At 46.9% G+C, this 25,449-nt stretch overlaps 1 long non-coding RNA gene across 1 annotated transcript; it reads right to left on the minus strand.

Annotated features, from left to right (window-relative positions):
* Positions 1-3,142: 3,142 nt before the first annotated feature.
* On the minus strand, positions 3,143-23,667 carry LOC116535606. The gene is made up of 2 exons (XR_004262284.1): positions 23,152-23,667; positions 3,143-3,179 (listed from the first exon to the last, which is right to left on the minus strand). It is a non-coding gene; the product is annotated as an uncharacterized LOC116535606 (long non-coding RNA).
* Between the last annotated feature and the right edge of the window lie 1,782 nt (positions 23,668-25,449).

Here is a 25,449-nt window from a genome sequence, read left to right on the forward strand (position 1 = left end):
AAGTAGGCTTGTCTGGCCCTGCCACGGACAGATAGTCAGGATCCCAATAACAGGTTACCAGGGCAGATGTTATTTTCTGAGCCCTTCTCTCTCTCTCTCTTTTTTTTTTTTTTTGAGACGGAGTCTCACTCTGCCGCCCAGGCTGGAGTGCAGTGGTATGATTTCGGCTCATTGCAACCTCTGCTTCCCAGGTTCAAGCAATTCTCCTGCCTCAGCCTCCCAAATAGCTGGAACTACAGGCGCACACCACCATGCCCAGCTAATTTTTGTATTTTAGTAGTGCTAGGGTTTCAGCATGTTGGCCAGGCTGGTCTCAAACTCTTGACCTCAAGTGATCCACCTGCCTCGGCCTCCCAAAGTGCTGGGATTACAAGTATAAGCCACCACGCCCAGCCACCTTGAGCCCTTCTCTAAACCCAGTCAGTGCCACGCTAACTTGTTCCCACAGAATTTTCTTATAGGAATTAACTCTCACAACTCTGCATTTCCCTGCAGTGAGCAAATGGAAGCTGTGAGAGGCTCAGTAATGCATATACAAAGCCGGTAGGTGGTAGGGCTGAAACTGAAGCCCTAAGGCCCAAGTTCTAAACTCCTATGCTTGGCCCACCGAAAATACTTTGCTTTCCTGAACCTACTTCCTTGTCTTTTTGGCTGGGGCACTGAAGCCAGGCATCTCTCTTCACACATCTCTCTTCCCAAAAGAAATCCACTAAAAAACCCCACCCCCAAAATACAAAAATTAGCGGGGTATGGTGGCATGCCTGGAGTCCCAGCTAAACTAAAATACAAAAATTAGCAGGGCATGGTGGTGTGCCTATAGACCTAGCTACTTGGGAGGCTGAAGCAGGATAATGGCTTGAACCTGGGAGGTTGCAGTGAGCAGAGATCTCGCCACTGCACTCCAGCCTGGGTGACAGGGTGAAATTACGTCTCAAAACAACAACAAAAAACACCGAAAAAACCCACCTGAGACTCCAATATACTCAGCACTAAGTTCACCCTGTGGCTCACCAGGCTTCACAGGACTGATCCCTGCATACCTCTCCATTGCTTTCTATCTTTTTTTAATTAGTCGCCTAGGCTAGACTCGAACTCCTGGGCTCAAGTAAGTAATCCTCCCACCCAACACCACCTGGGGCACCGCTGTGCCTGGCTCTAACCTCTTCTCGCATCACCCTCCTCGGTAACTCATGCCCACTACTTCCCTTTCCCTGAATGTATCACAGGCAGAGCACTCACTCCTTCCCCTTCCTATTCCCCATCTATCTGGCCAGCTCCACCCAGAATTCTCCCACGGTCCCCCTTGGACCCACTATTCTTTAGTGTGGTTACTACTCTATAAACTGTCCTTCCTGCTCAACCTGGAGCAACACCAGGTCAGAGGCTCTGTCTCTCTTCCACTGCATATGGTAGGTTCTCAATAAAAACCAGCTAGACTTGGCCAGGTGCAGTGGTTCACACTTGTAATCCCAGCACTTTGGGAGGCCGAGGCGGGTGGGTCACCTGAAGTTGGGAGTTGAAGACCAGCCTGACCAACATGGAGAAACCCCATCTCTACTAAAAATACAAAATTAGCTGGGCATGGTGGCGCATGCCTGTAATCCCAGCCATTCAGGAGGCTGAGGTGGGAGAATCACTTGAACCCAGGAGGCGGAGGTTGCAGTGAGCCGAGATGGTGCCACTGCACTCCAGCCTGGGCAACAAGAGCAAAACTCGATCTCAAAAGAAGAAAAAAACCCAGCTAGTCCAATACATGAAATGCCTGATGAGGGGGAGGCTTTAGGTCCTGGCTCAGCTGATCCAGTAACAGACTCTTTTCATCTGGTTGGCAGGCGTGTGTCAATCTCACTTGGAAGGAAGGAGGGAGGAAGGAAGGGCTGGTCAGAAAGATGCTTACACGGTTAAAGCACATTTGTCAGCCACGACAACATCCTCCATTTCCTTAAAAGCAGAAACAACCAAAATGCCCAATGTTCTAAGCCTAGCTTAGCAAATTTCAGTGTAGCAACTCAATGGACTTAATAGCAGTCATTAGAATTGTTGGGAGATGTTTAGATGATGTCAAAATGTCAAATGAAAAACAGGATTACAACCATGAAAAATACATGCCTGGCTGGGCATGGTGGCTCATGCCTGTAATCCCAGCACTTTGGGAGGCCAAGGTGGGTGGATCACTTGAGGTCAGGAGTTTGAGACCAGCCTGGCCAACATGGTGAAACCCTATCTCTACTAAAAATTCAAAAAAATTGCTGCGTGTGGTGGGCGTGGTGGCACCCACCTGTAGTTCCAGCTACTCGGGAGGCTGAGGCAGGAGAATCACTTGAACCCAAGAGGCAGAGGTTGCAGTGAGCCAAGATTACGCCACTGCACTCCAGCCTGGGTGACTGGCATGAAACTCCATCTCAAAAAAAAAAAAAAAAAGTGCCCTTGGATAAGGACAGACATATGGACACACACACACACACACACAGACACACACACACTCTGCTGCAAGGGTGCTGATAGGATTGTGTGTTTTTTTTCCCCCTGGAAAAAAAACACTTTTTTTTTTTTTTTTTTTTTAACATGGATTCTCGCTCTGTCGCCAGGCTGGGGTGCAGTGGTGTGATCTTGGTTCACTGAAACCTCTGCCTCCCGGGTTCAAGTGATTCTCCTGCCTCAGCCTCCTGAGTAGCTGGGACTACAGGTGTGTGCCACCATGCCCAGCTAATTTTTGTATATTTAGTAGAGAAAGGGGTTTCATCATGTTGGCCAGAATGGTCTCAATCTCTTGATCTCATGATCCACCTGCCTCGGCCTCCCAAAGTGCTGGGATTACAGCCGTGAGCCACTGTGCCCAGCCAAAAACATAATTAGTTTAAGCCATGGGGAACCAAAGGGCACTTTTTCTCCCATACTTGGAGCTAATGTTCTTCCCTTTCTGAGCTCTAAAAGGAGTGATCAATTTCTTATATCATCAACAGTTCAATTTTTTAGATCTACAAGAAGCTCTAGGCCATTCTTGCCCTGCTTCCAGGCCTTCATTCCCACCCCTACTCCCTATAGCCACAGGAGGAAAACAGAAGGGACAGGCAGAGAAAGCGTAGGAAAAGGCACATTATTAAACAAATAATACCTTTCTTGGTTGTGGTGAAATATTTTGAGTCAGTCATTTTGGTCCCTTATCTGTGGCCAGACTCCTGCAAGACAAAGAGAGGGTGACTTTCAGTTATGTTCCATTGCCTCTTCAGTTATGGTGTGCAGAGGGAGAAGGATCCAGAACACATGTAGTATAGGAAAACAGCTGCTTATCTCTTTCCTGGGCAAATGAACTGTTAGATCATGGCAGATTAGGTTTTGAAAAGTAATTCTGAGAATCTATCAGCTTTTTTTTTTTTCTTCAGAGATGGGGTCTTACCATGTTGCCTGGGCTGGTCTCAAACTCCTGGGCTCAGGCAATCTTCCTGCCTTGGCCTCCTAAAATGCTGGGATTACAGGCATGAGGCACCACACCTGGTCCTATCAAATTTTTGAATATGCCTCTTCTAGGAATCTTTCCCACATAAATACCTGCACAAGGATGTAAGGGCGTACAGCAGCAGCAGCCCCTTTGTGGGACCCATTTTGCTTAGCACTGTCCTAAATGCTTCGCACATGTTAATTCATTAGAAGCCTCATCACAGCATCGAGGCACTACCTTACCCTATAGAGTCAAATGAGATTAGAAAATGCCAAGTTTAAAAGGCTAGGGAGACTTCTCTCCACAACTTTTCTGAGCTTCTAAAATAGTAACATGTAGGATTCATCTCCAGAAAGGGCTATAATCTGTATTCTACAGAAGTTCCCAAATCTATCTGCTCAATTTTCTTAAAGGCTCTCTCATCGGGTGCAGTGGCTCACCTGTAATCTCAGCACTTTGGGAGGCCAAGGTGGGTGGATCACAAGGTCAGGCATTCAAGACCAGCCTGACCAAGATGGTGAAACACTGTCTCTATAAAAATACAAAAATTAGCCAGGTGTGTTGGTGTTTGACTATAATCCCAGCTACTCAAGAGGCTGAGACAGGAGACTTGCTTGAACCTGGGAGGTGGAGATTGCAGTGAGCCAAGACTGCACGCCATTGCACTCCAACCTGGGTGACAAGAGTGAAACTCTGCCTGAAAAAAACCAAAAAGGCTCTCTCAGGACATCTAGTGCAAAAAAGCTCACAGTGTGAGGTACCATGATAAGACAATAGGGGGCCAGGCATGGTGGCTCAGCCCTGTAATCCCAGTACTTTGGGAGGCTGAGGCAGGCAGATCACGAGGTCAGGGGTTCGAGGCTAGCCTGGCCAATATCTACTAATAATACAAAAATTAGCTGGGCGTGGTGGTGCGCCTATAATCTCAGCTGCTTGGGAGACTATGGCAGAAGAATCGCTTGAACCCGGGAGGCAGAAGTCGCAGTGAGCTGAGATCGCACCACTGCACTCCGGCCTGGGTGACAGAGCAAGACTCCGTATCTGGAAAAAAAAAAAAAAAAAAGGACAATCGGGGGCATGGTGGCTCATGCCTGTAATCCCAGAACTTTGGGAGGCAGAGGCAGGTAGATCAGCTGAGGTCAGGAGTTTGAGACCAGCCTGGACAACATAGTGAAACTCTGTCTCTACAAAAAATACAAAAAAGTAGCTGGGTGTGGTGATGGGCACCTGTAATCCCAGCTACTTGGGAGGCTGAGGCAGGAGAATCACTTGAACCTGGGAGGCAGAGGTTGCAGTCAGCTGAGATCACACCATTGCACTCCAGCCCAGGGGACAGTGTGAGACTCCATCTCAAAAAAAAAAAAAAAAAAAAAAGACAATAGAACAAAGTACTAAGGCTCCCTCATTCATTCAACAAACATTTACTGAGCACCTACTATGTACCTCAAAGTTCTTCTGGGGAACAGATCAAAGATAAAAGAAGTTACAAGGGAAACAAGTTACCCTAGATACAAGGCTTCTGGGATTGTTCTAGGATTTATTAAGAAGCTATAATTTACTGAGCCCCTATTAAAGGCAGGTGCTTCACCCACATTATCTCATTTAATCTTGTCAATAATGTAACTGTTTTTAATCCCATTTTATGGATGATGAAACTGACTCAGGGATGTTACAGAGCTTGCCCAAGGTCACATGGCTTGTACGTGGCTAGGCTAGGAGACCATCTCAGGTCTCCCTGAGCTCAGTCCCTATGCTCTATCGATGAAGGAATTCTGCTTCCCTCTTCTTACAAGGATGACAGTTCCCTGATAGTGGCTAAGGACTCAGTCAAAAAAAAAAAAAAAAAATTGAGGCTGGTGCAGTGGCACACACCTGTAGTCCCAGCTACTCAAGAGGCTGAGGCACAAGAATCACTTGAATCCAGGAGGCAAAGGTTGCAGTGAGCTGAGATTGTGCCACTGTACTCCAGCCCCTGCAAAAAAACATTGAGACTTTCAAGCATAGCCTTCCAATCCTATCTGTAGTTTTATGTGCTATAGAAAACCACACAATGCCAAAAAAATAGACATTTGAATGGATAAACCCCACTTCACTTTGTCCCTTTTGTTGCGTCTATGGAAGGGACTCAACCCACCAACATCTCCTTTCAAGTCATTACTATACAGGGGTGAGATGAAAGTTACTAGTGCAATGGATGTTAGGGATCAGGAGTCATTTCACAGTCTCTGGAAACCAAGCCAACATAGCTCCTCCACTCCAGCCCAATTGGATTTTTCCAAATTAAGCGTATTTATGGCAGGATGGCATTGAGCAAGGCTCCCAACTGAGAGACACCATAGATTTTGTTTCAGTAATCAATGGGAAACAAATATGTACTGTCTTGGGGTCACCTTAAATCTTTTGTGGATCCTGCAGGAATAAAGGCTTAAGTGACAAAACAGTTTGAAGAAAAAGGCACAATTCTACTTTCCTTTTGCTTTGCAAAGATGAAAAGGGAGGATGGCACTTTTCTGTGGGAGCTGCGGGAAAGAGCAGAAGAGCCCGCTGTGCCTGATGTTGCAAGTCCACAGTGGGGACTCTAACTTGCTGGTCCTCCCAGCATGAGTCAGGGATCTAGACAGATCCACAAAGGCAGGCCCCCGCATGGGCCAGGCTCACAGCTCCCGTTCGCCCTTCTCTTTCATGCCTGGCCCAGGCTCCGTATACAGCAAGTATTCAATTGATGGTTGTTGAAAAGAAATGAAAAGGGGCCACTGAAAATCCCAGGGAGCCTCAGCCTGCTCTCTGGCAGCCCTGTTACGTAACTAGTTAGCGTTTGTTTCTAACAGGAATTTACTGACATTAAATATGATTTGTTCTTTTTTTTTGCACACACATAAAGCCATTTTCTCAGAAACCTCACCAACCTAGGGGTTCTTTGGGGAACTCTGAAATAAGCAGGGAAATCAGATAATGGGATTTCTGCTTTACAATAAAGATCTGCATAGTTCCAGAAGTCACAGACTTGAAAGCGTAACTGGCAAACGTATCCAAAATAATAGGATAATATCATTTCTTGAGGTTGAATGTAAGAAGAGGGATAATTGAAGGCAAAAGGGGCTAAAACTCACAGGCCACAAAGAAACACAGAAAGTAACACAGAAACCACTCGAATATTAAATCTAGAAAGAAATAAAAGTGGCCAGGTGCAGTGGCTCACACCTGTAATCCCAGCACTTTGGGAGGCCCAGGTGGGCGGATTCCTTGAGCTCAGGAGTTTGAGACCAGCCTGGGCAACATGGTGAAACGCTGTCTCTATCCAAATACAAAAAATTAACCAGGCATGGCAGCATGCACCTGTAGTCCCAGCTACTCAGGAGGCTGAGGCAGAAGAACTGCTTGAACCCGGGAGGTGGAGGTTGCAGTGAGCTGAGATCACGCCGGGTAGCAGAGTGCGATTCCATCTCAAAAAGAAAGAAAGAAAGAAAAGTAAATAAAACAAAATAACTTAGCTATCTAATGTCAGAGCTGCTCAGAATTTCTTGCCTGTCCAGCAGAAAAAGCTGTCAGGGGCTTTGCCCTCCCCTGCAGGCCCAACACATCAGAGGGCCCTAAATTCCCAGGACGCAACCTGCTGGTGACAGATCTGTGCCGAATGCAACTGACCAAGAGGAGAAAAGGGTGAGAAAGCTTCTCTTTCTGGGTATTTAAAAAAAAAAAATAAAGTGACAGAGCTGCAGGGTAGTTAGTCAAACCACAGCTGCAGATACCCCGACAGTGTTGAGCTTTCCTTGACATTCTTCCTTTACAGGTGCTGAGCAACTACTCACAAACTTAACTGCCACTCATTGTGCTGGTGCTGGCTGCAGCTTTTTTCTGCAGTATCTGTTTCGCATATCCCTCTGCAGAGGGCCCAATGGGAATGATGATGCAGAAATCATATCTCTCTGAAGTTGTTTTATATGCAGGAAATTAGAGAAGGAAGGAGATGTGGAGAAAAGTGAAACACTTTGGAAAGCCACCCCAAAGATTAAAAAACAAAACAAAACACCTCATCTCACCGTGAATGATCTCCTACCTACAGCTTAGTGATGTACTGAGGGCAGCAATCTCCTCGTGTCCTTTCTCCATTGTGAGCATCTAATGCTGGTACCTGGTCTTGCAGCTGCCTCTTGGATGTCAGTGCAAGAGAGATTTCTCATTCTCTCTGCAGGAATGTAAAAAACCTGACAGTTCAGTCCTAAAGGGGCTCAGACTGGTAGATATCATGGGAAAGACTGGTGCTTTTCCTGGCACTGCTGAGCTGCTATCATACACTGTATCCCTATCCCATGGAGGCCAAAGGGCTGAGACCTTGCTCTCTGATAAATCTGATCGGGTACATGAACTACATTTGAAAGCAGGCAGCAAATTTAGAGAAGAAAAAGCTTAGGGTTTGGATTCCATCTTTGAAAGTGTCAGGGCACATTATTTAAAAGTAGTAATTACAGGGAATTTCTGATTCAGAAACTGCTATGGCCAGTATAATGAGTCACTTTTGCTAAGGAAACAGTATTCTGGGCTGGGATCCCCTCAATTTCAGCATTTACAGGCCACGGAATGGCTCAAGGGGATGCGCACAGTCAAAATTAAAAGAGGGGCATATCTGGAACAACTGGTTTTGCCCTTGAGGAGCCAATGCAGCTGTCCCCCTCTTAATATTTCTCACACCCACATTTGAAAGATTATGACTTTGATGTCACATCCCAGAACCAGTTCTGGTTAACTTCACTTTTTAGAATTAAAGAAAGGGAACTGAGGCTGGATGCTGTGGCTCATGCCTGTAATCCCAGCACTTTGGGAGGTCGAGGTGGGCAGATCACCTGAGGTCAGCAGTTCGAGACCAGCCTAGCCAACATGGTGAAATCCTGTCTCTACCAAAAATACAAGCAAAAAATTAGTCAGGCGTGGTGGTGGGTGCCTGTAACCCCAGCTACTTGGGAGGCTGAGGCAGGAGAATCACTTGAACCCGGGAGGCAGAGGTTACAGTGAGCTGAGATTGCAGCATGCACTCTAGCCTAGGTGACAGAGTGAGACTCCGTCTCAAAAAAAAAAAAAAAAAAAGGGGAAGACTAAGCAATAAAGTCTAAAATACAGTAGTTTTCTCTTATGTTTTCTAGATGTATAATGAAGCCCTTGGTGAGACATTTGGAAACACTGGCCAGGGACAAAGATGTAATGTGATCTAAGAGAGGGAAAATGAAGTCCTAGGTCCTAAGGAAAAAAAAGGGAAGAACAAAAAATATTCCCATCTAAAGACTTCGGGTTTTAGCTGCTGAAGTTAGGGTTAGGTTTAAAGGGAAAAAAGTTCTCAATATTTTTCTTTTTTTTGTTTGTTTTTTTAACATGAGCAAGGATTTCAGGAATCAAATCTCAATATTTTTCAAATTTTTGCCTTCACATATCTAAATATAATTTTAGGAACAAGAAATATGGATTTTTTGTGTTTTAAGCTAATAAAATGAATTTATTTTAAAAACATAAAACCAGCTCCTTTGAGAATGAAAAAGAGAAACATAAGAAAATGAGTACTGAATATAGTATTTCAATTTTTCTCCAATGTCTTAAAATTGGTGACAACCTTTTAAAGGAAAGTATGCTGAACTGAGTCTACTTCATCTCTAGACTTCAAGTTCCCTCTTTAAAATGGGGAGATCAGGCCGGGTATTGTGGTTCACACCTGTGAACCCCAGCACTTTGGGAAGCCAAGGCAGGTGGATTGCTTGAGCCCAGGAGTTTGAGACTGGCCCAGGTAACATGGGGAAACCTGTCTCTACCAAATTAGCATGGTGGTGCGCACCTGTAGCTCCAGCCACTCAGGAGGCTGAGGTGGGAGGACTGCTTGGGCCCGGGAGGAGGAGGGTTGCAGTGAGCCAGGATCGTACCACTGCACTCCAGCCTGGGTGACACAGTGAGACTGTGTCTCAGAAAAAGAAAAAAAGAGGGGAGCGGGGACTGCTGTACCTGCTGCTCTATGTACCTCACATATTTCTTCTGACAAGGGCTAATGTGAGAATGAAAGCATGTTGACAAGAAAAAATATAAACATCATAAATATCACAAGACTTCATTCATACAAAGCTCTAAGAGGCAAACCTAAGCTATGGTGATAGAAGTCAGGTCAGTGGATGCTTCTGGGTAGGAAGGACTGAAAACAGGCATGAAGGACCTCTGAAGTAATGAAATGATCTTGCAGGTGCTGGCCACACTGTACACTTAAGAGTCAAGCATTTCACTTGGTGTAAATTAAACAAATATTTTTTAAAATGTGCTGGGCGCAGTGGCTCATCCCTGTAATCCCAGCCCTTTGGGAGGAGGCCAAGGCGGGTGGATCACCTGTGGCCAGGAGTTCGAGACCAGCCTGGCCAACATGGTGAAACCCTGTCTCTACCAAAAATACAAAAATTAGCTGGACATGGTGGTGAGCGCATGGGAGGCTGAGGCACAAGAATCACTTGAATCCAGGAGGCAAAGTTTGCAGTGAGCCAAGATCGCACCACTGCACTCCAGCCCAGGCGACAGAGCAAGACTCGGTCTCCAAAAAAAAATTATTTTTAAAAAAACAACAAAATAGGCCAGGTGAGGTGGCTCATGCCTGTCATCTCAGCACTTTGGGAGGCCAAGAACCTAAAGACATATGAGAAACATACACACAAAAATTTGCATCACATTGCAGACAAGGCCTATTTTCCTACATAAAAAGTGACTACAAATAGGAGAATGGCAGAGGATGTGAACAGTTCACAGGAAGTGAATTAATATAATGGTTCGAGCTTATTTATAAGAATAAGTTATAAGGGAACTTAGAAACTGAAAGTGCAGTGAGACAGCACCTGCCAGCTGCTGAATTGATAAAGATCCAAGAGTCTAATAACACCCCATGTTGATGCTGATGCGGGTAAATGGGCACTCTCATTTGAGGCTAGTGACAGTATGAAATGCTATAATCTCTGAAGCAAATTGGTAACAGCCATTAAAATTGCAAAGGTCCTTACCCTTTGACCCGGTAATTTTGCTTCTAGGACTTTACACGTGGAAAACTACGTAGGTCCAAAATTATTCATGCAGCATCCTTTCTAATAGCAAAATATTATAAATACCGATCCACACGACTGGTTTAAAAGATGACGACACAGCAGAGCTGAGCACATCTGTGGCTCCAGCTACATAGGAGGCTGAGTGGCGAGGATCGTTTGAACCCAGGATTTGAGGCCAGCCTTGGCAACACAGTAAGACCCCAACTCTAAATACGTTAAACGATAACACAGCATACGGACATAATGAAATACTATGTATACATGCAGAAGAATGAGGTGGTTCTACATATGCTTTTACGCAACCCTCTCCAAGATATTAAATGAAAAAAACAAGATGCAAAGTACATGTAGTATGCTACTATTTCTAATTAAACATATGAATATTAATAAAACATAAATATCTGTGTATTTACAAATACATAGGCTATCCTGGAAAGGATAAACAAGAAAAGTCAATAGCAGTTTCCTCTAGAAAGGAAGCTGGGTAGCTGAGGAATAGGGTGAGGGCCTGATTTTCCATCATTTACCTTTTTTATAACTTGGGTATTTTGTCCCCTGTACATGTACCTCTTAGAAACACAATGCAGTTTAGAAAAAATGGTATATCTATCCAAAATACATTTCCCACCCTGTGCTCCTTCTTCAGTCTAGGCTTAAACATTGCAGAGGAGCCTCTTCTGGACTTGAAGGGGCAGAGGCCTCCTGACACTAGACCTGGTTGTACGGCAAGGCCAGGAATGGTGGCTCACACCTGTAATCCCAGCATTTGGGGAGGCAGAGGCAGGAGGATCACTTGAGGCCAGGAAATCGAGACTAGCTTGAGTAACATGGCGAGAGTCTATTTTTACTGGGAGAAAAAAAAAAAAACAAAAAACTTAGCTGGGCATGGCAGCACGTGCCTGTAGTCCCAGCTACTCAGAAGCTGAGGCAAGAGGATAGCTTGAGCCCAGGAGGTCAAGGCTGCAGTGAGCTATGATTGCACCACTGCACTCCAGCCTGGGCAATAGAGCAAGGCTCTGTCTCTTAAAAAAAAAAAAAAAAAAAAATATATATATATATATATATATATATATATCTCAGATTTCCCCACAGAGCTCCTCCTCTAATCTGGGATCTGTACTGTTGAGTGCTGTCCCCAGTGACTGCCACCACGCCTGGCACATTCTAGGAGCTCACCAAATGTTTGCTGGCAAAATGAATGAAAAGACAGGTTCCCAGAGAAGCTAAAAAACCAAGGACCCAAAACAGACAACATGAGAGAGCTCTGTGACAAGTGCCAGACAGTGATGACTGGGCAGACTAGACTGGGAACATAAGGCTTTGCAGTTAACAGGGCAAGGCTGATCCAATGGCAAGATGGCTGCCAGGAAATCTGGCCCTACTACCAACAGCTGTGTGATCCTAGGCATCTCCCTGCATTCCGGGCCTGCCTTTCTCCAATTCTCAAACAAAAGAATACAATTAATCAATGGCTCTTCAAGTCCCTCTCCACTCTTAGACCATTTTAAACAGATAAAAGTGAAACTGTTCTGGTGCAAGGACGGGTGGGAGGCCTAGAGCCTGGCTCATTTCACTATGCCCAACTCTCCTGTCCTCATCAGGGCCCTTCAGACATCCCGTGGTTCTATGGAGCAAAGCTTGAAAACCAGTCTACTGAATGACAAGTCCCACGCACATCTCACATTCTATGATTCTCTGCTGGATGAGGAACCCATTTCCCCACCAATGAGTGTTCTTCCCAGGGTCAAACACCAGGAAGTAGAGTATGATCATTCTAAGAGCATGACATAAGATGTTTCCAAGGGGAAAAAAGAGAACAAATTCAGAATACAGCTAAAGCCAGCAAATCCCATTTGGTTTTCAGTAGGAAAGAAAACAGTAAGAAGCCAAACAATAAAATTTTAATTTTTCCAAATGGCCAGCCAATGTCAGGGGAAGGCCTTTTCTAGTCTCATGTCAGAGCAGCCCATGCTCTTCAAACAGATGAGAAGCATGAAGTTGGTGGTGCCAATTGCACACTCTTGGCACTCAGTGAATTAATGAAGAAGACCATCAGTGTGGTGAGATGAGCCAGACAAAAAGCTTTAGGAAAGGAAAAGGGGAAAGAGACATTTCACAAGGTCAGCTCCAGCTCCATGTCCTATCTCTAACTCAAGGATACACAGGTAGGGAAAACTGATCTCTGAAGGTCTATATTGGTGGCTTCCAACTTTGGTGCTGGAACTGTCACTGTTCAACACTTCCCTGATGGATGAATAGCTGTTCAGAAACCTGCTCCATGTCACATGTTAGCTTAGGGACAGTCAAGAGGAAGTTAGGAAAGACTGAATAAAAGGGGCTGGGGTGATGCCACCGTTTCTTATTCATTTGGAGCAGAAAGGTCACTTTATTCATTCCATGTGTTTTGTTGCTTTGGTTCTGTTTCAAGGGCAGAGGTTAATTCATTTGACAAATATTCCCCACTCTGTGCCATGCCCTGGACTGTGTATGCTCCCACAAAGCTTAGAGTTCACTAGAGATGATGATGCTACTCACTACTCATCATTTGTCTGACAATTTCCTTTTAAAAAGGAAAAGGGATCGGGCACGGTGGCTCTCGCCTATAATCCCAGCACTTTGGGAGGCTGAGGCAGGAGGATCACTTGAGGTCAGGACTTTAAGACCAGCCTGGCCAACATGATGAAACCGTGTCTCTATTGAAAATGCAAAAATTAGCTTGGCAGGGTGGCAGGTGGAAGAATAGCTTGAACCTGGGAGGCGGGGGGTTGCAGTGAGTCATGATTGCGCCACCGCACTCCAGCCTGGGCGACAGAGACCCTGTCTCAAAAAAAAGGAAAAGGGTACTTACAGGTAAATACTTAAGTTCACTTTACAGACAGGGAAACAGGTAAAGCCAGGTGGAAGACTAAAAGGTGATTCAGCAGTTGAGAAACCAGATTTCAGACTTTCTCTCTGAGACAATGTGGTTACTGAACTCAGACGGATAGGCTCTTTCAAGTCAGTTCAATAACTATGAGAAAATAATCGGTGTTCTTTAGGCTCAGCATGAAATTTGGAACAAAGGTGGCAGTGGCAGTAGTAATGGCAAATGGATGTGCACCACGTGACAGACACCATGTAAAGAGCTTTAAAGTTAGTCCTTGTGATTCATGAAGAAGTTTACAGGTGAGGAAATTGAAGCCCAGGGAGGTCAAGGAATTTGTTTGGAGTTACACAGCTAAAAAATGGTGCCAACATGCTCCACTGTTGCCCCCTAATAAGGTCACACATGTCCCACTCTGTCCAGCAAAGCAACTAATTGCTCCTCTCTGAATAAAGCCCTGGAAGAAACATACCTGCTCTAGGCTAAAGGGTACACCTCCCTGCAGAGTCCTCAGATGTTGAATTACAGGTTATTTTAGGGCCAGCCCATCCAGTTTGGACAACAGGGAACATCAAGTTTGGTGATGTGCCTAGTAAAAGCCTGTCTGGATGAGCTTGCCAAGTTATGGGCCTCCTGGGATTTCAATGAAAACTGATTAGTCAAAATTAATCTCCTGGCCGGGCACGGTGGCCCACACCTGTAATCCCAGAACTCTGGGAGGCTGAGGCAGGCAGATTGCTTGAGCCCAGGAATTCAAGACCAGCCTAAGCAGTGTAGTGAAACCCCATCTCTACAAAAAAAATACAACAATTAGCCAGGTGTGGTGGTGCACAGCCATAGTACCAGCCACTCAGGAGCCTGAGGTGGGAATATTGCTTGAGTCTGGGAGGTCAGGGTTGCAATGAACTGTGAATGTGCCACTGTACTCCAGCCTGGGCAACAGAGCAAGATCTTCTCTTAAAAAAAAAGAAAAAAGCCACTCTCCTGAGGCTCATTAGCAATTAAAGACTTCAAAATGAAAAGAAACTAAAGGCAGACAAATGTCACATGCAAACATTCTTATATTGGCATTGAGTCTCTAGAACCTCATTCTAGACTCAGGTGCCAGTTCTCAACTCATCTACAAGCAGCAATATGTGGAAAGGTCTGCTGTGAAGAAAAAGAAAAGTGGTGGGCATGGTGGTTCATGCTTGTAATCCCAGCACTTTGGAAGGCTGAGGCGGGCGGATCACTTGAGGTCAGGAGTTCGAGACCAGCCTGCCAACATGGTGAAACTCATCTCTACAAAAAATACAAAAATTAGCCGGGCGTGGTGGCACACACCTGTAGTCCCAGCTACTCAGGAGGCTGAGGCAGGAGAATCGCTTGAACCTGAAATCGTACCACTCCACTCCAGCTTAGGTGACAGAGCAAGACTCCATCTTAAAAAAAGAAAAAGAAAAGCTTCTCTGGACTTGAAAACAAAATAGTAACGCATCTTCTGAACAACACTGAAATTAATCAAGATGAGGAGAAAGAGACCAGAGACCACAGCACAAGGCTCTTTGTGATCTTGGTTTTCCTATCTATATAATAAGAACACTTTCTGAAGATCTGTCAAATCAACAGTACAGAGCCCCATCCGCTTATGCCTGGAACTGTGCCCCACACAGAAGCACACATACAGTAAACAAAGGACATCGTTTCTTGCTGAGCTCTTACAGATTGAGAGGCCAAGTAAAGGACTGCAGGGAAAGGGCAGAGTGATCACGCCTCCAGAGGAGGAGGGTTCTGAGACAGAGCAGCAAGCCAGGTTCTCTTCGATGGAGGGGCTTCGCTGGTCATGAAAAGACAGGTCAGATTTAGAGAGGCAAGAGTGGAGGTGGCACAGAGACACTGCCATTGTGACAAGGGAGGGAACCGAAAACAACTAAATCAACACTAGCTGGGGAATTTACAACCCCAGCTTTCTTGCTGAGTGATTTACAACCCTTCTCATTTAATTTTCATTGTAATTCATTAAAAAAAAGAAAACAAGGAATTAGAGACATAGAGAGATGAGTGATTTACCTAAGGCCAAAAGAAGTCTGTGAGCCTCCCTGACTGGCTGAAGGAAAGGACTTGGAAGGGAAATGAGGTTAGGGAAGGAAGAATGAGATTCAGAAATGGTCCCAGATGCCAGATGTGTTGGGTCCTGCCAGTAGAAGACACAATGGTCATGTCAAATGACAAGTCTCATGCTGATAAGCATTTGACATGGCTAACCAGTCCCTTCTCCCCAAAATACTGTCTTCCCTCAAATGCCAGGATGCCACGCTCTCTGCCTGTCCTCTTACACCACTGTCTGTGCCTTCTGTCTCCTTTGCTTGTTCCTATCCCTCTTCTTCAACACCGTGTGCCCCAGGGCTCAGGCTGGTACCTCTTCTCCTCTCCATCTATGCTATTTTGCCTCTTTGATGCTGTCATCCAGTGTCAGGGCTTTGCATATCATCCACACAGCCCAACCTCTGCCCAGAACTCCCAGCACACATGTCCAAATGTCTAACTGACATCTCGGCATCACTGTGGATACGCCTAGCAGGCAGCTCAAACTTAACATGATAAAAAAACTGACCTCCTTTCCCCAACTGGCTCACCCTGCAGTCTACATCATCTAGTTCCTGCCAGCACCATCTTCAACAGGTCCTCAGGCTAAAAACCTGAGTCACCCTTAACAACATATTCTCTCTGAAATCTATCGGCAAATCCTATTGTGGATTCCAATCTTCAAAATGAATCTAGAATCCGTGAGCAGCTTCTTACCAGCTCCATCACTAACCCCCAGCTCCAAGCCACCATCACCTCCCATTGAGAGTGCTAACAAAGCTGCTCCCACACTGCTCTGCTGCCACCCCATCTCAGCAACAGCCAGAATGATCCCTTGATAATCTAAGTAAGACAGCAGCACCCCTCTGCTCAACGTCCTCCAACGGTTCCCTACGTTACTCTAAGTAAGAGCCAAAGTCCCTAGCATGGCCTCCTAACCCACAGGCCCTGTAAGAGATGCATGCCCTTCTCTCTCACACATGCACCCTGCTGGCCATTACCCTTTGAACTCTTCTCCACCATTCCCTCAGCTCCAGCCGCACAGGCCTCTTTGCTCCTTGAACACAACAGGCATCCACCCCAGGGCCTTTGCACGTGCTATTCGCTTTGTCAGGAAGGCTCTTTCTCCAGAAAGCCTCATGGCTCAGTCCCTCACCTCTTCAGGTCTTGGCTCAAATGCCATCTTCTCATTGAGGCCTTATTTGACCGCTTCATTTAAAATCGTACACCCCTCCCCCCAATAATCTCCACGACTTCCTAACCCTCTTTCCTCTTTTTCCCTTAGAAGCTCTTATTACCTACACATTGTAAAATATACTTACGTTGTCTATTTTTTCTCCCCCCAATAAATTCCATAATGTAAACGGGGGTAAGGATTTTGTCCACTTTGTTCACTATTGTATTCCTAACTCCTAGGCTGGTACCTGGCAAACAGCAGGTGTTCAATAAATATCTGAATGACCAGTGCTCAACTTTCTTCCAGGGGAAATTTCATGTGTTGTAACCCAACCTCTGCTAGGGCAGCTTCTCAATGTTCCATTCACTGGGTTAGCCAGGATCAGAGACACATCTGCTCCGACTGTCAAGCTATTCTGACTACACTGAAATTGAACATGCCAGATCCCTAGCCTGTTTACATCCAATAAATGGAAGGTAAGTGAATAAATGATGAGAGAGAGAAGAAAGGGCAAGGGCAGAAGATCAGGTGGCAACATCTCCAGTGGGAGAAATGTTCAGTGAGGCCAAGTCACTGTCACCTGCTCCCATGGTACCAGCACAGACTGACAGAGCTGCAGAAGGTGGGGGGCTCTGACACAGGATATGACACAAGCACCAGGTCCTTGCCTCCAGGCCCCCATGCCTTCGGTGTTCCTCTAACAGCCAAGCTCTTCACTATCTCTACACTTGCTGATGCTTCTGCCTGGATTATCCTCTCCTATCTGCTCCAATTTATCCTTCAAATCTCAGCTTAGGTGACCTCACTCGAAAGATATCTTACCTTCTAACGTGATACCTCTGATGCTTAAAAAAAGAAAGGAAAAGATGCCTTTTTTTTTTTTTTGTTAGAGACAGAGAGACAGAGTCTTGCTCTGTCACCCAGGCTAGAGTACAGTGGTGTGATCATAGCTCACTGCAGCATCGAACTCCTGGGCTCAAGCAATCCTTCTGCTTCAGCCTCCTGAGTAGCTGGGACTATAGGTGTGTGCCATGCCCAGCTAATCTTTTAAAGTTCTTTGCAGAGTCTCACTAAATTACTCAGGCTGGTCTTGAACTCCTGGCCTCAAGTGATCCTCCCACCTCAGCCATCCAAGTAGCTGGGATTACAGGCATGAGCCATTGCACCTGGCTATGCATGTACAATCTTAAGAAGGTATTTCTCAGTCCACATCCTCCAGTATTCTTATTCATAAGAATAAGATTTCCCGAGCATCTTTCATGTACCAGAAACACTTCTACATGTTGGGAATGCAGCAGTGAAAGAAACAGACAAAAATCCTTCCCTACATGGAGCTTACATTCTAATGGGGGAAAGAGACCATAAGCAAGATAATTAAGTAAAATACATAACATCTTAGATAGTGATAAATACTATGGAGGCAAAAAGAGGAGGGAAGAAGGATAGGGAGGGGAGAGGGGAGGAAGGGAAGTTAAAATGTAACTAGGGTGGCCATAGAAGGCCTCCTTGAGAAGGTGACAGGTGAAACTGTCTGGGGAATAGCCTTCCAGGCAATAGAGATGGCCAGTACAAAGGTGAGTATGTGCCTGGCATGTCTGAGGAACAGCAGGGAAGTGAATGTGGCTGAGTGAGCAATGAGGAAACAGTAGGCCAGGAAGTCACGAGAATGCAGGGCCTTCTGAGCAAGGGTGAGGGCTCTGGCTTTTACAGAGTGAGCTGGAGCCACAGGAGGGTTTGGAGCAGAGGAGTCCTGACATCGGACTTATATTTTAACAAGCTCTGGCTGCTATGTCTTCTGTTTCCCTCATGGCTGATTGGTTTTTCTAATAATCACATTTTTTCTCTCCTTTGTCTCTCTCTCTCCCATTAGAATGAAGTAAGCAACCGGAGGGCAGAGACCATATCTGGCCTGCTGACCTATCAGCATAGGCCAGCACCAGGCACTAGCAGGCCTCAATAAATACTGAATCAATGCTGGACTTCAGAAGTCCCGTCCTGAGCGTCCCAGCAGCCGGCTGCCCAACACTGAAAGATCAGGCAACGAAGACCACCACAGCAGCAGCCACGAGGCTAGCTCTACTGACATTGTGTTATTCCACTCTCAATATGCTTAAGATCCTAAATGCAAGGAGGGTGTGGTAAAAAGTATCTGCCACCCAAGTCTATGGAACTCAGCTATTGAAATGCTGAAAATGAACACTGAAGGTTCAGTTTTAAAGCTTCTGAGACCTGACTTTCAAATCTACCATCTTCTATCTCAGAGTCCGCAGGGTGGACTACAGTAACTGGTGGTGACCTGGAGGATCAGTGACTAAGGCATCCCAGTAACTGATGTACTCTGGGCCTTGTGGGGTCAACCCAGAGTTAGGCCACACTTCTACCATAAGTAGGAGAAGCCTCCCTTCCTGTCAGAAGTCAGAGGTTAAGCCCAAGGCTAAAGACCCAGAAAGCATGAGGCACAGAACCATAGCCAAGTCCTTCCTCAGCTCCACTATACAACAGTGGACAATCTAAGCACAGGAGTGGGTAGGGGAAGGCAGCCACAGCAGGTATGGCAGGGGCTCTCCCAGGCTCCACAGAGCAAACAGGCACAACTGCAGCACAAGCGTAAAATGGGAACTACAATGTTATATGCCTGAGGGGTTTGTGAGGGTAAAAAACAAGTCAATATATACCTAGCCCTTAGCAGTGCTCAGTCCACAACATGCCTGATAAATGTTAGCTACTATTGTTACTACCAGGAGAAGGTTTACCACCTCCCTGCTCCATACCAGATTCCCAGGTGTCTGGAAGCCTTGAAACACTCTGGTGACTGGCTGGTGGTAGCAACTGTAGTTTGAAAGTGGTCTCAGCACTGATCAGATTTCTCTCTGTCTCTATGAGGTGACTTGAGGATGGACAGGAGATAATGTAGAAAGTGCTTTGAATCCCTTAGGAGCCAAAGAATCCTAACAATTCAATGCAATATTCATTCATTCACTCAGTGAACAACTGCTGAGCACCAACTATGTACCAGATCTCTCACTAGGTACTGGAGACATAGTTAAGGGAGGTCTTCGTCGAGGATTAAGAGCTATTTACTGGCCAGGCACAGTGGCTCATGCATGTAATCCCAGCACTTTTGGGAGGCTGAGGTGGGCAGATCCAGAGTTCAAGACCAGCCTGGCCAACATGGTGAAACCCCATCTCTACTAAAAATATAAAAATTAACCAGACATGGTGGCAGATGCCTGTAATCCCAGCTACCCTATAGGAGGCTAAGGGATTAGAATCGCTTGAACCCAGGAGGCGGAGGTTGCAGTGAACCAAGGTTGCACCATTGCATTCCGGCCTGGGCAACAGAGTGAGACTCCATCCCAAAAAAAAAAAAGAAAAAAAGAGCTATTTACTTAGAAGAGGGCCAAGTAAACAATCACAACCCACTGTGACCCTTGCCACAGGACATCAAAGAGGGGCATCTAGCGCAGGCCTAGGGGCGACCATCAGATGGGAAGCACCAGGTAGCACTCCAGCTAGGAAGGTACAGTCAGGGGAGCAGGAAATGGTGTTCAGGCAGAGGGAATGGTGCAAAGCAAAGACAGAGAGGTATATAGAGTTGGGAGGCTGGGTGTGGTGGCTCGCACCTATAATCCCAGCACTTTGGGAGGCCCAGGGGGAAGGACTGCTTGAGGCCAGGGGTTTGAGACCAGTCTGAGCAATACAGCAAGACCCTGACTCTACAAAAAATAAAAATATTCTGCCAGGCACAGTGGCACTCGCCTGTAGTTGTAGTTACTTGGGAGGCTGAGGCAGGAAGATGGTTCAAGCCCAGGAGTTGGAGCCTGCAGTGAGATATGATAGCTCCATTGTACTACAGTCTGGGTAACAAACCAAGATCCTGTCTCAAAAAAAGAAAAAAAAGTTGGGGCTTGCAGAAGTAGCAAACAGCTGAGGTTGACTGGAGCTTGGCAGAAGGTGAGTGTGGAGCAGGAGAGATGAAAAAAGAGAGCTAGGCAGGGGTCAGAGTCCAAAGGGCTTTGAATGCCATGCTAAGAAATGTGAGTTTTGGCTTGAGGGCAATTAGGAGCCACTGATGAGCTTTCTTTAAGGATTCCCAAATGCTCTGTTGACAATTTTTTCTCAGGAGTATTTGTTCCACTCTATGTGAAGAGATAAAGAACAGAAAAATCTCTTCTGGGCTGTGATAGTACCGGTGATCTCTCTTAGGCAAAAAGACCTGTCGAGAAAAAGAAACGCGTGCAAGGCATGGATGTCCCCTCAATCTTCAGAAACACAGCAAAGTGCAAAGCCCAAGCATGCTGCTTACTGTCAGCACAGCAGGCTTTGGTGCCAGAGATGGGCAGTTTCTGGGAAGTGAGCAGTTAAGGCATGCGAGAGCGTCAGGAGATAACTAGAAAAAGATGCAGGTCCAAGCTCAAAGCCGGAAGGAATAACAAATTGAACTTGTTCTGAACTACTTTTGGGAAGTGAAACAAGAAGGGTAGAAGTCCCTGGTACATAAAGGTCTCTGTGTGCAGCAGGAAGTAACACTCCAGAAAACCAAGGTTGACAGCCTTTCTCAGACACAGGCCCCCGGCAGGCACCTGCTGGCCTAGAGTCAAAGCACCCAAAATAACAGGCCCTGAACAAATTTTCCCATCTACCCTCATACAAACCAGCGGTGGGGGAGTAGGAGAGGATGGCCCGTATTATTTCAGAGCTGAGGTAAAGGAGGGCCAGCCTATGAAAACTATCCAGGTCACAGTGCCAGGAAGCTGCTGAGCTGGGGTCGAACCCAGGGCTGACTGACTGGGAGTCAGGTGATCTTTCCATCATACCTCTGCGCTCTGGAAGCAGCTCAGGGTGAAGCCTCCACTTGATCCGCACTCAGGAGATGATCGCCACACAACCTCTGAGGGATCTGACTCTTTGGGGGAACTACTGAAGCTGCTCCTCATGACAGTTTCTAAGAGGTCAGAGGAGAGTGGTGGGCTCACCTCAGGACAGAAAACCAGATGCTCTGCACTCTGCTCATATGCCTACTGTCTGCGACAAGTTGCTTCACCTCAAATCCTCCCTTGGAAGGATGGGAATAAGGTGACACTATTAAGTTTCTGTGACTTCAATGGAACTTGGAAAACAGATCATAGGGCTTAAAAAATGTATCAGAGTAATATTTATATACAACTTTCTTCAGAAGCATATGGAAGCCTTCATGGATTCATTCACAGGTTCCTTCACCTAGGAGTAGACAGGGAGGCAGCAGGTCTTTCTCATGTTGATGTCAGAGAAACTGAGGCAGAATTGAAGCAAGCGAATATCCACAAAGGAATGGGACTCAGAGTCACACGGCCTAGTCCTCCAGCCACCAAACCATCTCACCAGCTCCCAAGTAAGAGGTGCTCTGCTCAGGTAAGAAGTCATGGGGCTTGCATTTGATTCTTCCTCTGGGTACCTTCTTCCAGAACCTAGGACCAAAAGATCCCCTAGAGGTCATGTGGTTCCCCTCTCTTTACATCAAGAGAAATGCTGTTCAACCACTCTGAAGAGAAGTTCTGGATCATCTTCAAACAGCTTTCATGGATAGCCTGTTTTGTGTCTCACAGTTCCCAAAAGTCAGGAATATCTTAAGACTCTCGCCCTGAAAGACATCACTACTAACAAGGGCCTGCAATATTGTTTTATCCTAAAGAAAGTGAATCAGATGCCCCTTCCGAAGATCAGACAAGAAGCAATAAGGCTACATCCTGACACAAATCCAAATAAACACAACAGCAGCTAGAAGTCTTAAATATCCCCTACACCCCAACCTGACTCCAGCCTTTCCTTTGTCTCTGTACTTGCAGGTCCCTGAGAACCTGGGCAGGAAATCTGACCTTGCCTCTACTACATGAACGACCTTACACGTGTGATCGAACCGCTCTGTGCCTCAGTGTCCTCTTGGATAAAATGGGGATATTTAATCCCCACAAAGGTTGCTGTGAAGTTTAAACGTGGCACTGTAGAAGTGCTTAGCACAGTGCCCGGTACACAGTAGGCGCTCGATAGCCACTAGCAAGCATCTCCCTCGTTATTTGTAGCATTATCATAGTCAACTTGTCTTAGAGGCTCCAACAGACAATACCAAGCCCGTGCCTAGCCGGGAGCGGGCGGCATGGAACCGTTTTCTAATTTTTTTTTCTTCTTTTTGAACCTTGGCAAAGAGATAACGCCCTGAACAACAAAGAGGACTCAGGATGGCCATGAGGGTGAGTCTGACAGAGGAAACCAGAGCCCGAAGAGTTTTCCCTCCAGCCAGGAACGGGCTCCTCCGGGCCTAAGTCTAGGAGTCTGTCCGGCGGGAGCCACAGGCGGGGCTGCGGATCTGGGACGGTCGGGGAACAGGCCGGCGGCCAAGCGAGCGCGAATGAATGAACGAACCCGCAGCCCTTCAGTCTCCGGCTGCGTACGCCGCTCGCGCCCCTTGCAGCGCCGCGTCCTCTTCATGACCTCTGACCCTGCAAACCTCTCACCTAGGACCCCCGACTCCCCGCCCCACTTCTTCTCCTGCCTCGCCAGGTCCCCGCTTCCTCACCCGCAGGTCCCAACGGCTCCCAGCGTCACGGCTCGGTTCGACTTGGCACCAAAATGTCCGCGGCCTCCACCTCACACTCTCCCGGCGCGTCCGGGCTGCCGGCGGCTGGGAGCCCCGCGACTGTCACCTGCCGGGCGGAAGTGAGCTGCCTGCGCGCGGGCACTTCCGGTGGACGCACGGCCTGAAGGCGGGGTCAAGGGTACAACCCCAGCGGGGGTGGTGCCCGTCGGGCGGGGCAAGAAAAGGGGCGGGGCCCACCGGTATTAACCCCTCGGCAGCCGCGGCGCTGCTATGCTGCAGTGTCCCGCAGAGCCCTTGGGAAACCAGCCCGCTAACTAATTCAGGCTGATGCGGGCGGGCAAGGTCGTAGGGACTTTGAAGTCCGTCTTCTGTGTAAAGACAGCAAGTCTGAGGTTCTAAGAGGGGCAGGGTTTTGCTCAAGGTCACTTACTTTTTTTTTTTTTGGTTTGAGACAGGGTCTTGCTCTGTCGCCCAAGCTAGAGATTGCAGTGGCTCTAAGATCTGGGCTCACTGCAACCTCCGCCTCCCAGGCTCAGGTGATCCTCTCACCTCAGCCTTCCAAACAGCTGGGACCACAGGTGCGCAGCACTATGTCCGGCTAATTGTTTGTTGTTTATTTATTTATTGTAGAGGGAGTCTCTCACTATATTGCCCAGGCTGGTCTCGAACTCTTGGACTCAAGAGATCCTCCCACCTGGGCCTCCCAAAGTGCTGGGATTACAGGCGTGAGCCACCGCACCCAGCCACTTTATTTTCTTTTCTTTTTTTTTTTTTTTTAAAGAGGGGTCTGGCTCTGTCCAAACTAGGCTCTTAACAGCTCTAGTTTGGACCCTTCCATCCTTTTTTTTTTTGAGACGGAGTCTTGCTCTGTCACCAGGCTGGAGTGCAGTGGCACAATCTTGGCTCACTGCAACCTCCAACTCCCTGGTTCAAATGATTCTCCTACCTCAGCCTCCCAAGTAGCTGGGATTACAGGTGCCTGCCACCACGCCCAGCTAATTTTTGTATTTTTATTGGAGATGGGGTTTCACCATGTTGGCCAGGCTGGTCTCAAACTCCTGAGTCCAGGTGATCCACCTGCCTCAGCCTCCCAAAGTGCTGGGATTATAGGCATGGGCCACTGCGCCTGGCTTTTTTTTATTTTCTTTTCCTTTTTTTTTTTTTTTTTTGAGACAGTCTCACTCTGTCGCCCAGGCTGGAGTGCAGTAGTGCAATCTCGGTTCACTGCAACCTCTGCCTCCCAGGGTCAAGCAATCCTCCTGCCTCTGCCTGCTGAGTAGCTGGGTCAGCAGTTGCGCACCACCATGCCTGGCTAATTTTCATATTTTTGGTAGAGATGGGGTTTTGCCATGTTAGCCAGGCTGGTCTCAAACTCCTGGCCTCAAGCGATCTGTCCACCTTGGCCTCCCAAAGTGCTAGGATTACAGGCGTGAGCCACCACACCCAGCCAAGTAGAGGGTATTTAATCAGGAACTGCAGAACAACAGTGCATGTTTATGGAACACGTAGTGTGCCAGGTAGTTTGCAGACAATCTCATTTGCTCCTGACCTCAGCCCCATGAGGAAGGGGTTGTTTTAGCTCCATTTCCCCTTGCGGGGGAACTTCAACCCTGAGAGCTTAAATCAAATAGCATGTGAGTGACAGGGCTGAGGGCCTGGTCCCAGAGCCCCACCTCTCATGAGTCCCACCCATTCACCTAAAATATAATTGTCACTCCCACCTGAGCCAGGCACACTGGGGATACAACAGTGAACAGCATATGGCACAACCCCCCTTGGGGGCTCATTGTTGAGTACGGGAGAAAGACAAATAAAGGGACAATTATAACTCAGTGTGATAGGAAGTACCACGGAGGCACAGGGGATGCAGGCACCAAATCAGCCTGGGAAAGTCAGGGAAGTCTTCCTAGAGGAAGTGACACCCAACCTGAACCATGAAGGATGACACTAATAGTTAACCATCAACCAGGCACTGTGTGAAGCTCTTCCGCATATTAATTCATTAAACTCTCCCAACAATTCCATGAGAGTCTCCAAGTAGAGATAAGGAAAAGATCAGTGGGCAGAACTGATTTCTCCCCTACTTCCAGGAGGGCCTGGACCTTCTCTCCCACAGCTCTGTCTGGCAGGAGAGCTAGAAGTGTAATACTAGTAAGAGGAAGTATCGCTAAATGTAAAAGGTTGGATGATTACAGCTTGCAGAGGTGGGTGACAGAAGCGGGGGTTGGGGGGTGGGTCTCAAAGGGAACTTCCGTCTCTGCCCCCATCACTAAACCC

Source organism: Sapajus apella, unplaced genomic scaffold, assembly GCF_009761245.1.
Source record: "Sapajus apella isolate SASKATOON/1434 unplaced genomic scaffold, GSC_monkey_1.0 scaffold95, whole genome shotgun sequence".
Taxonomy (NCBI): Eukaryota; Metazoa; Chordata; class Mammalia; order Primates; family Cebidae; genus Sapajus; species Sapajus apella.